Genomic DNA, 13,410 nt, shown 5'->3' with positions numbered 1-13,410 from the left:
CTAAAGCTGATGCTAATAAATGTATAGAGAGTCATCAACCACAACACCCCACCCTTATGGAGCTGCTCTTGTAAAACATGAAAGGGTGGAAAATTAAACATTATACTTCATTCTTAGAAAAATAGTCAAAAATAGAACCCATTTAACAAAAAAATGCTTTATTTGTGGTGTTTAGAAGATAAAGTGCTCCAGACAAGTTTTCAAACTCCTATCTCCCACCAGTATTATTCTGGTCCTTGGAAAAATGCAACTTTAAACTTAAATTAGAAAAAAAGAGTTAAAAATAGAAGCTTTAAAAAAAAAAATCTGGTGTAGTATTTGAAACAATTGAACTGACAAACGGGTTTAGATATTGAACAAGTAGTCTGTTTGCAGACTAACTTAGATTTGCTTCCTGCAAACAAACCGTGTAGGTTGTAATATCCATAATAAAAAGATAAAAACTGTAATTAGACACCTATAGATATTATGCCCCATTTAAAACCATGTAAATGCACAGAAAAATACAACATATGTGAAGTATTTCATGTAGCAGGTAACGAAGAAAGCTTGTCAAGTTTAACCTGATATAGATCCAAGGTAGACAAAACCACTTTGAAACATACATAAAGCAATTAAGCCCTTTTCACATAGGATCGTAGCCATATGATTATTTTAATCAGGTATAACCTTGAGAACCTTCAGCTGCTGAAAGCCAGTCTAATAAATTATTTAATGTACATTATCTACAGAATCAGCTATTGCAGCCTCATTCAGCTAGATATTTCACACCTCTAATGGTCTTTTTGTCCTAGAAGTCATAATAATTGAAAGAAAATTAGTTTCACATGCAATTTAAGTGTTATATTATGCCTCACTCGGTTTCCAACAGTTACAAAAATTCAAGCCCAATATGCTTTTTATGTTATTTTTATACCTTTTTACCATGCATATATTGTTTCAAAGACATTCAGAATATATATGGATAGAAAACTCATGATGAAGTATAGTTTTTCACTTTAGTCATAAAGAGTTTAATTCAAATAAATTACCAAACATTATCAAGTATATGAATGTGATTAAATACTTTATTATGGATCACTTGACTTTTTTCTGTCTATCTTAAATTTAATCAAGTTCATTTAATACATTTAATTATACTTGCATTTATTTTAGTAGCTCATTTGCCAATTGGATGGTTTCTTTACATAATTTTTACTGAAAAAGACTATTAAACATTTGTTGCAGATTGGCTGCTATGTGTAAATGGACCAACACAGTATATTGGTGCTTTGATAATATAACCTTTTTTTTTAAATGCAGGGCTAACATTATACATTTGAATACTCTGACTTAATGTGTTCATATTTTAAGGCTTGTGTTTTCCAGAATATTAGGTGGTACTTGAAAATACTTACAAAATTAATCATTTCAAGTTAGATATAAAAGCTGTCCTTTTACTGAACTATCAAGGTTGAGAAACAAAATTGTTTAAGATGAGGGAACAGGGCTGAGATGTACAGTACAGTAGGTTAAAGATACAGAGAAATCTGCTGTAGAACCAGAAATTGTGTGTGTAAAAGGCTCAGCTTTCTCATTCTGACGCTACTGCATTTTGAGTTAATAGTCCACGGAGCACTAATTATTTGCTAAATTTCTGTATACCACAGAAAAAATGCACAGCCACATGAAATACTTGTCAAAGATAAACTTTCTGACATCAAGCCTGTTGGTTCTTTGTCTACACTTTGTTATTGCTATATAGTTGTAATATTATTAAGAAACTATTACCAAAAGTTAAAAGTGAACTTCAGAATGGGGTTTGGCAATGTTTTAGCTTAAGCAGGCAAAATGTACAAAGGCTATGGCTGATTCTCTCACTGCTGGTCCAAGGCCAATAGCACACCAAACAGGTGGTGTTGTTATGCAAGTATGCATTTTTGTGCCATAATCCTCTTTGTGTGTGCAAACAGACCAATGTCCGTATACTTACAGCAAGGAGCAGGTACCAGCCTAGATCAGCTTCTTCTCCACTTGTATTTCTATGCAAACAGAGAAACAGACTGGTGTGCATAGGCATTTGCTTTATTATATAAAGGAATGCCAAACTTTCATTTGGCATTATACAAATATTGCTATAGAATGTTTCACATATGGATAGTTCTTATTTAAAAAAAAGACTGATTCTTAATATTTGGCCATACTGTGACTAAATAAAATATTTATATTCATATCTTGAAAAAGTCATTACTATACAAATCTGAGATTTATAGTCAATGTGACCTTTATGCTTCAAGCATTCCCCAATGTTTATTTGTGTAAAAAAGAATGATAGCATATTCACATATGCACAGCATGAGGACTAATGTAAAAGTTATTTATATATCATATACATATGTCCTGTCATCATCTTATCTTACAAAAAATGTCAGTGGCTTGTCATTTTGATTACTTTCTTTTTTTCTTTTTTTTCTTTTTTTAAAAATAAGTATAACTATCAATCAGATCCCAACTATATGCTTGTTTACACTAATTACTGATCAAATGAGGAGAGGATCTTAACAAAGGGCTTTGCAGTACATGGCTCTGTTTACAACCTAGTAGCAGTGCTTCTTCAGCCAGGAGGATATTACAGACCCTGCAGCTGCAGGGGGACCCGAGAGGTATAGGAGCCCCATGAGGCCCTAATTCATATACAATTTCAATAAATATTGGTAAAACAGGTCAACCTTTAGACATTTTGGGGGCCTGAAAAATTATTTGCTGTGAGGCCCAGTAATATTTAGTTACGCCACGGCTTGCATCATGGGGTTCATCTGGGCACTCTTGGGGGTAAAATAAAATACAGGCAGGTTAATTGGATTTTGAAAAATAAGGAACAATAGTGAGTGCAAATGCAATAGGGACCTTGGACTGTAGATGATGTATAAGATCTATGCTGCAAAATATGCTGCCACTATAGAAAGTATAATAATCAGGGTGCGATTCATAGAGAAGTAAGATGGCAGGAAGGCCAATAAATTTTGTTCAAGAAAAGAATTTAAATCATGTCAGCTGAAACAAACAATTTTACATTTTTTTCTTACTGATGTTTTGAAAGGCGTTTATTATACACTTTAAAAATGCAAACACTTACGATAAATTATGATAAATGTTGTTATATATATATATATATATATATATATATATATATATATATATATATATATATATATATATATATATATATATATATAGTAATAAATCAGTTAGAAGAACATATATCTACAGTTTAGGTTAGATTAAGGCCATATCAGTTGTGGTAACTGGGACTTTTCTAGGAAGGCTGATCATTTTAAGGCTTGTAGGAATACTACAAAGCTTTTTTTATTTTTTTAAAATTTGTGTTTCTTTTTGCATAATTTGTTTGCATAACACACAATGGCACACTCATTTATATTTATCTTGGATGAAATTACAGAAGGTTTTTTTTTAAAATTACAATAAATGTTTTCAATTTGATTACTGTGTGTTGTGATTTAGGGGGTTATTTATCAAATGTCGGGTTTGTGAGTTTTTTTTACCTCGAAATAAACTCTCAACTGGAATATTTGCTTATTTATGAAAAAAATCGAATGTAAAATACTCGATTGAATGCAATCGGGGGAAAAACTTGAATACCTCGAATTTATTGAGTTATAGGTTTTAATACCTCGAATACCTTGAATTTATCGAGTTTTCGAGCCCAAACCACCTAAAAAGAACCAAAAGTCATGAAGGCAAAAAACATCTTCTAATGGTTAAAGGGACCTCTGGCACTAACTTCTACATGACCTTGACGGGTTTTAGCTGGAATATTTTCTGATTCAAGCTTTTAGCAGCTTCAGGGGATAATAAATCTTGAAAAATTCAAGGTTTTTTTATCCTGAAAAAAGTTTTTAGTGAAAATACCCTAAAAAACTCGGATTTTTCAAAAAAACACAACTCAACCTTTAATAAATAACCCCTTTAGTGTCTGACCAAATGTAGAAGATTAAGTTGGTTGTTTATTAAAAGTCAAGTTGTTCAATTCCAAAGATTATTTAAGTTTTTCTAACACAAATTTTTCGGGATGAGAAAAAAACTCAAATATTTTTGAAATTTAATCACAAAAACAATAAGGAGCTTTGATGTACCTTGGAAAATCTGTGCAAAATAAGAATCAAATAAATACGGCGGTTTTAATGCACTATGATGAACATAGCAGTATGATTGGTGAGGGAGAAATCACAGGTTTCTTGTTATATGATTCTATGTCTGAGAAACCAGATTAAGCTGGTACAGAGCTAACCTCATTAGAGTATTTTCTTAGTGTCTCTTGATATTGTCAGTGTGATGGTATTTGACAACGAAGGCAGGAGAACTGATTATATCAACATTTTTGTAGTGTTTGATTGTTAGGGCCCCACAGCTTCTTACTTCTTAGCCATGAATCCTTATTTTCATTTTCACTCATTTTATTTCATTTTACCAGCATACACATCATAGCATATTAAAGGGGTAGTTCACCTTTAACATTAATGTTAGTATTTTATAGAATTATTTTTTATATTCTTAGCAACTTTTCAGTTGATCTCCATTTTTATTCTAATTCTACATCTGAGATGATGGTATTATGGAAGAACGAGTTTGTGAAAAATGACCATGACTTTATTTAACCCTGCCAATTAGAAACTTAACAGACGTTCTACATGCCAATCACTTGTATCAGCTGTTTTCTTGTCAAATGCAACAATCCCATATGTAATGATTTTTACTAAAACTTAAAAAGATTCAGTAAAAAATAGCAAAAAGTATGCAAGTCAAAGTTGTAAATAATTGCTTTTCATCATAGTCAGGGGGAAATGGATCTACAGTATTTGGTTGATCCAGCCTGTTTCCCAACAGAGCATTGCAGTGACAACTGTTTAGCAACACATTTCCTTTAGTTATTCATAAAAATGTAGATCTATACGTTAAATGATTTCCAGATATTTTCCATCTGTGGTTGCCAAAAACATAAATTTATAGCCATTATTACTAATGGTGGGTGGATTTATGCAATAGCAAATGTTTTCATGTAGAAAAGATAAAAACTAACCTTCTGTTGCAAGATACAGCTGTTGCATGTTAAAGGAAAACTATACCCCCAAAATGAACACTTAAGCAACAGATAGTTCATATCATATTAAGTGGCATATTAAAGAATCTTACCAAACTGGAATATATATTTAAGTAAATATTGCCCTTTTACATCTCTTGCCTTGAGCCACCATTTCGTGATGGTCTCTGTGCTGTCTCAGAGATCACCGGACCAGAAATACTACAACTCTAACTGTAACAGGAAGAAGTGTGGAAGCAAAAGACACAACTCTGTCTGTTAATTGGCTCATGTGACCTAACATGTATGGTTTGTTGGTATGTTTGTGAGTACAGTGAATCCTACGATCCCAGGGGGCGGCCCTTATTTTTTAACATGGCAATTTTCTATTTATGATTACCCTATGGCACATACTACTAGAAAAGTATATTATTATGAAAATGGTTTATTTACATGAAGCAGGATTTTACATATGAGCTGTTTTATGCAATATCTTTTTATAGAGACCTACATTGTTTGGGGGGTATAGTTTTCCTTTAAACTAGCAATATTTGCTTTTAAAAGCATAATGTGATTTTTCTGATTATTTTTTTTTCAATAATGGTATGTGGACAGCCATCTCAGTTCATTGTGCATGATTCTGTAAAATTGGTTGTGTCCTATAACAAACTGATATTTTCTTTTTTCCCTTCTTTATTACAATACAACAGATTACTTTTGACCGTTCTAGTAATTTGCTTCCATTACAAAAAAAAACTGGTAAGGTCCTGTTTAAAATATGCATTTTGGTCTCTGGTGCTTAAAATGGATATTAATGAAATAGAAGATCCTAAGAACAGCAACTAAATTGATTGAGATTATGGAAAGTCTCAGTTATGAAGAAAGACTCACCAAGTTGGGAATGTTTACACTAGGGGAATATAACTATGTATAAATAAATAAGTGGGCCATACAATAAACTTTCTGATGCATTATTTACTTAGAGGTCCTTCCAGAAGACACAGGGGCATCCACTGAAATTAGTAGAAAGGAGGTTCCACTTTATGACACAAAAAAGTTTTTTTTATAGTGAGAGCTGTGAAGTTGTGGATTCTCTCCCTAAAGTTGTTGTAATAGCAGATACATTAGATTAGAAATGAATGCATTTTATACAGGATTACTGAAAATAGCTCTTAGAAAAAAGTTGATCCAAGGACTAGTCCAATTGCATTGTTGGAGTCAGGAAATAGTCAAATTGGTAAGGCTTCAGATGTGAAGATGTGTTTTTCAACTTCTGAATCAATAAGAAGTTAAGCAGGCTCACACCCAAGGCTGAATTTAAGGAAAGTGAATCTTTTTCAACATCATTTATTATGTTTCCTTTTTTGCTAATATAGTTGCACATGTCTGTGGAAAGCAAGTAGACTCAAATATTGCATTCTCTCTTAAACAGGGATAATCCCCTAGGTTTTTTCATTGATTCTTTATAATTATACCCACAGTAGAAAGCAGAATTCAGCAATGAGGGTAAAGTGGTCCTTTAAATTGGTAATTTAAATGTAGGATGTCGTCATGTTTATCTATATTGAAATACATATAACAATAAATAAAATGTATGACAATCATGCCTACCAATGTAAGAAAGTCAACTTTTTTCATAAATTATACAGTCTTTTCTAGGGTTAGTGTGTGGTTATTTTTGTGAAATACAGTTAGCGGGAAGAGTTTGATACACATATGACATAAGGTAGGTTACTGGAAACATATTAAGAATAACCTAAAATAACCATGAAGAATTATAATTTATCAAACTGAATATCGAACATTTGGGGGAGAGGGGAATGATAGCTTGTCAAAATATGATAGCATCCCCAAAATAGTGAAATCATCTGTCTTAACTTGTTTAGTTAGTGATAGCTATCAAATATTTTAAATCTACACGACTAATATGATTTATAGAAGATTTCTTCTATAGAAGGATAACATTAAGGGGGTTATTTATCAAAGTATGATTTTTTCATCCGATTTTCGCGATTTTTTCAGAATTTTCACCGAAAACTTCTGGGTATTGCACGAAACCCAGCGCACATCAAAAATCATTGGGACTTAACCCATTGACTTATATGCAACCGTGACAGGTCTGAGATGCCTGATTTTCAGATTAGGACTTTTCCATCCTCGTGGTTTAATAAATTCCGAAAATTCGATTTTTTAAAAGTCTGGTTTTATTAAAAAAAATCTAACATTTTTCGGGAATTTAGTAAATAACCAACTAAATATTTGGTGAAAGACCATTCAACAATGATTTTGATTTATAAAGTGGGAAGGGCACAACCCATGTCAAAATGCAAACACAACTGTGTAAATTTGCCACATTAACCACATAGTCTCAGGTGCAACTCCCATTGGTAACCAAAATGGAATTATGGGGAAAAATCTATACATTGTAAATAAAAATCAAAAATGGTGATTGCATCAAAAAATTGCACTTTGCACACTGAGGTGCTTAAGTAAATGACCACTATACAATTTATATACATTAGCTGCTGTTTAAACATGGTGCCATTCAAACTAAAATAAGATAATAGAACACATGTTTATATAGCAAATAGTAGATAAGCTCAGGGAATAGATACATTTTAGTTCTTTACCAGGGAGATAATAAAATGCAATTTATGGCTTTCTATGGAACTACTGAATGAACTTCTCTGATATAAAATAATACATTTTTTGCCAAGACATTTCTTATTTGTAGGAGCTAGATGGACAGATGGACAGATACAAACTTACAAAGTTAATAGGGCTTATTTACTCATTTACAGAGGTGGTACACCTTTCTTGCACTTTGTACCTTGCCCCTTGCGCTATGCCCAGAGGTGCAGCTCTTTACCCTCTTAGAATGGAATTCAAAGAAGTGCACATTCCTCTGAAACAGCTGTCTGCATTTGGCAGTGATGTGTTCATAGTGGGGCAAGTGGCGAGTAGTGATCAGTGAATTTCTCCCATTTCGCTTCACCGAAAAATTCACAAATTTCCCATTGTAAAACTCGAAAATAGAAGCCCGTTTCGGATGCGCGTCAATTTTGACACTGGCATTAAAGTCAATGGGCATCCAAATAGTGTTGAGGTGGAGCGATTATGACGCGCACGACTTTTCAGACGCACGTCCAACATTTTTTGGCACCGGCGAATTTTTGCGGGAGATTCGCACATTTATTCACTGGTGGCGAAATACAGAAATTTGCAGCAAATTTGTGACAGCCGAATTTATTCGCCCATCACTAGTGGTGTGTTCCATGTGGTCATTTTTTGATCAGTGCAGGCTAGGGAGCACCAATACTGCAAGGAGTAGGCTTCATTTTTCTCTGCACCCTGAGCAGGTTTTTTAGATTTTAGCAAATGCTTTGGATCAAAGTGCCCAGTAAGATGAACCTAAGGGGTGCAATTATGCACCCCATAGAGCTCTTGCATTTGCATCCTGGACATGTATCAAGCCCTTTTTCAAGAAATTTATGATGATTGTTTTTTATTTACTACATTTTGAAAATGTTTTTATTTTTCTTTCATTTTTTGACAAAAGACATAATCTAATGCTTAAAGTAATTTCCCATGCAGTTTCCAACCACTTCAGGCCATAGATATCAATAGTCAAATATACATACATAAGGCTAAAAGTTCAGGTGAGTCATAATGTACCTTCTCAATGCTGCTTATCGTGAACCTGGACAGTTATGGAATTCTAAAATATGTGCCAAGAGATTTATTTTCATGGGCTTCCATAATACCTTATCTGATGCTCTCAAAACCTGTCTGTCAATTGAAAAATAATCACAATATGCTAGCTTCAAAAATATCATAGAATACTGAATAACAAATAAATAAATATTTACTCCCTTATCTTATACCTCAACCTGGAAGAAAGATTACCATTTCAGAAGAAACATGGTCCCAGATATAGGAGTCCACCTCTAAATGTTCTAGAAATGTATCACTATTGGAAACAGCATACAAAGTTCTCGCATGCTGGTACATGGCCCTCTCCCATCTAAACTGGATAAATCCCCAGCTCAGTGGAGACAGTGTTTCAGACGCTGCAGCCAAGTAGGCTCAATGTAGCATGTTTGTTGGGACTGCCCAAATCTCAAGAAAGAATATTTACTGAATATAAAGATACCTAATATTTATAATCACACGAGAACATTGATAGCCTTTATTTTTCTGGCAGTCAAAGTCACAATTGAAAAGTTTTGGAAAACATCCTTTATTCCACTCTCCCATTTTTACGATAAAATTAACTGGGTATACTAACATGGTATACTTACTCCCTTCCAGCTGGAACTCCTTCTATCCTCTCATCCTAGATTTGATTTTGGTATAAATATTAATGCTTTCTATAAAACTTCCATTGCCTACACTTTAAAGGTTATTAGATAGTCACATTCTCCTGTAACTGCAAGCCTTTAGAAAGTATTATTTACATAAGGGTCCTCTCAGGAATGGACACAAAGCAACAAAATCTAATTTTACTGATGTTCGGTAAACCGTTGAAGTAACTTTTTGTATTTATCTACTATACTTTTTCATCAGTTAGACCTAATACCCAGTTGAATATGGGCCATTTCTCTCCTTTTTTACTTTTCCATCCTTTTTTATATTCTTCAGATAAGCATTATATGATTTTTTGTATCTGTTGCTTATTCTGTGTAAACTAAAAATGCAGATAAAAGCTATTAAAAATACTAAATCTGTATAGGTTATGCTTTCAAGCATCAGGTCACTACCTTTATTTAAGTCATGTATATATTTAAGAGCACTTACTAAAAGCAGAGTAGCTGGTTATATGGCCTAGAAATGCATGAAACTGGCATCAATTCAAATTGCAATGGGTAAAGATGAGAGGAATCAACATAAGAGAAATATATGGTTTGTGCATATGACACTGTCATACCCTTTCCCCTATAAAACAAAATCTGAAGTTATGGTATGTACCAGATTCATAGATTGTGTGCTCCATTGGAGATAACAAAAAAAACAGTTCTGGTAAAATCAGCATTGAAGATGGAGACGCTGCTAAGGCTATTATGCTAAATGAAATTGCTGTAAACGTACGTAGTATTTTCTATCGTTAGTGGTTTCTCAGATTTTCACCATTTTCACCAGTATTATATTGCTAGGCAAGCTTCAGCTCAAAAACTCTCTTTGAAGGCTAAGAGTGACACAAAACTATCTAGGTATTTTCTATGCACTCCCTGTGTTTAGTCAGTCATTGGTTTGCTGACTCTAAGTTGAGCCAACAGCCTGGTATTAGAAGTCTAAAAATGCAAATGTCTCAGAAACCAATAAAAACTGATAATTCATGTAAATTCAAAAGGGCTGAGAGAATTTACCTCAATTACATTTTTGGGTTTAGATCCCCTTAAGGTCCCATCCAGTCATTTGATAAACAACATACTATAGGAGTTAATGAACCACTCAGATGAGTTATTAATACATTCCAGGAACTTGAACACAGTTAAAATTATGTAACTATGTGCACTGGGTTCCTTTGGAGGGGTTTAATTGATGGACTTAGGTTGTTTTTCAACCCAATTTAAAGGGGCTGTTAACTTTTAGTATGATGGAGAAAATTATATTCTGAGACAATTTGCAATTGGTTTTCATTTTTTATTATTTATGTTTTTAAGTTAGTTAGCTTTTTACTCAGCAGCTCTCCAGTTTGCAAATTCAGTGATCTGAACGCTAGTAACACCAGTCCTCATTATTACTTCTATATTCATAGACCAAGAATGTGGTATATTATTTTACTATCAGATCATTTACAATATGAAAAAAAACTGTTTAAATATTAATTAGTTAGTAAGTAGGTTATATCTTACTACAAGTGAATCACCACCTGCAGGAAATGAATCAATTTTTTTTAAACACACAGTTATTCATTTCCTAATATAAACAAAGCATGTTCTGCTGATAACAAGAACATAATTGCATTCTGCTTTTCGTTTGTTATTTTCCCCCATTAATGTTGTATAAACCATTAGAAATATTAATCATTCTAATGTGAAATTCAGCTTGCGTTTGTTTTCTTTTTCATTAAAAAGCAAGTAAATCTTTGACACAATATTTGCTTTTATTTCCTTTATTATGAATAATACATATTCACTTGCACATCTCACTTAGCCCCATAGTATCCATGTTCTCTATGTTCTGGAAGAAATGTTACATGCTTGTAAACGAGAAAAAATATAGTTTAAGTGCACTACCTGCATCTAATAGATTAATGCCACACGGGGGCTGAAATCAGCCTAATGAATTAGCCCCTATGCTAGCGCCTCCTTTCCTGCCCGGAACCAATTTGTTTGCTCGGTGCTGGCACACGTGGTGCATTTCGGTGCATGAATTCAAACAGGAGGCTAGTGCCCACGTAGGGGCTGATTCTCGGCTTGCCTATTTCAGCCTCCCCCATGTTGCATTAGCCATAAACTACAACTTTACTGATGATGTGATATAATGTATGTAACAAGTTTACCTCCTGACCTTAGTAAAAAAGGGTTTAAAAAAAGGGTTTCAGAAAAGTAAAGCATTGGCCCTGTACTTTGGATATGAAATAGTGTCATTTCAAAAGTAGACAAGCACTCAAACGTATAACTGTTGTGGGGAAGAAATCTTTTAGGGGGACAGTTAGATATGAACCAGACTGAAGAATTTTCTTTACATTTGAGGATTGAATAGGGTTGACTTTAGCTTAGAGGTTCCCTCAGTCTCATGCTAGCCCTTTTCTCATTCATTTTATAGTTTCAAGAGGTTGAGCCAGCAAGAGACAGAAGACGCAGATACAGCTGCATAACAACCCTATGGTTTTCTTCCATATAGCAACATGGAAGAAAATTGTTGTATTAGAGAACATTTGGATTCAAGGGATGTATTACTTCCTGATGGTTTATGATAAAAATGTCCTTTTTCTTTTATTTCTGTTCTTTAATACATTTGTTGTTCCTGTTATTCCTGTCCCACTGGCAGAAACGGAACTAGAGTGGGGCGGGCCCTGGCGCAGGACGCACAGCCGGGCCCCCGCCCCCCTCCATACACCCGGAACTGGCCCGAGAATATGCGTCACGAAGCGGCACGCGAACTGCCGGGGGGCCCTGAGGGGGTGCGGGCCCTGGACCGCTCGCACCCCCTGCTCCCCTGGTAGTTCCACCCCTGCCCACTGGTACCAAAAATGTATTTTTAAAGTGCATGAGAAAGTTGTAGTTCATACTGAAACTGCTTTACCTCAATTTTAATGGATATTAATAGGATTACCTCAATATTAATGTTAGCATGGGAAGGCTAACACAACTCACGGTTTATACCTGGCTGATTATGCGACATAGCAACAGCTGTCAAGGATTGCTGTAGAGATTGTCAGCTGATAGGTTAAATAAATAAACCAACAAATTGATCAGCTGACCTGTGTAGGTAAGAGATCATTGGCAGACAAATTTGCAACACCCCAGTGACAGTGACAAAGCAGGCAAATCTGGGTATAACAGGGGGCTAGTGTACTCAACTGTTAGTCGTTGTCGTGAAGAAGAGAAGCTCAGGATGTCCGTACCGCTCACCCTTCCTATTTTATTGTGATAAATAAAACATTTATTGCTAACATGTACATACACCACCACATAATTGAGCTGAATGAGCTTTGCATGAAATTGAATGCAATGTAAGTAAATGGGAGCTTATGATAAAATACTAACCCATGAAAAATAAACAGTGCCATTGGATTTCCATGCACGTAATGTCAAAATGCTAGAAAGTAAAATAAAAACATTTATGTCAACAACAATGTAATCAAAACGGTATTTTGTCCCTTTGGTGTGTGGATTGAAAAGTGCTGTGTACTCACACAATGGGGAATATTTACTTTTGGGTTTATGCTTATTTTATTTATCACGGCTTCTGTGAATTCTCAATAAATAAACCATGCAAGGAAGAATACTGTTTAAAAATATCAAATTTTACATATTTATTGATAAATATTTTATATATAAATATATATATATATATATATATATATATATATATATATATATATATATGTTCAGGGGTGCATCTTCCATACAAAATAGATGGATAAGGATTACGCTTGGGAGCAGCCAAGGAAGTGAATGCACCTTGATGATTCAAGTAAGTGGTGTGCGGAAGAAATTTTGTTTTAAGGGACCTCTGCCATTGACTCCTACATGACCTTGACAGGTTTTAGATGGTGTATTTTTGGATTCAAAAATATATTTTGTATATTATATAAAAATAGTTTTTTGAATACTTTACTTACTGTACATAAAATAAGGATAGAAACATCTCTGCAAGCATAC

General features: G+C 34.0%; 1 protein-coding gene across 7 annotated transcripts in view; it reads left to right on the top strand.

Moving 5' to 3' along the window:
* Positions 1-13,410, top strand: part of LOC108712234 (pro-neuregulin-1, membrane-bound isoform) — a 480,176-nt gene that overhangs the window by 262,799 nt on the left and 203,967 nt on the right. The window lies entirely within an intron of this gene.

Source organism: Xenopus laevis, chromosome 1L (assembly GCF_017654675.1).
Source record: "Xenopus laevis strain J_2021 chromosome 1L, Xenopus_laevis_v10.1, whole genome shotgun sequence".
Taxonomy (NCBI): Eukaryota; Metazoa; Chordata; class Amphibia; order Anura; family Pipidae; genus Xenopus; species Xenopus laevis.
Note: the sequence above shows the minus strand (reverse complement) of the source record. Positions and strands in the feature narration are given on the sequence as shown.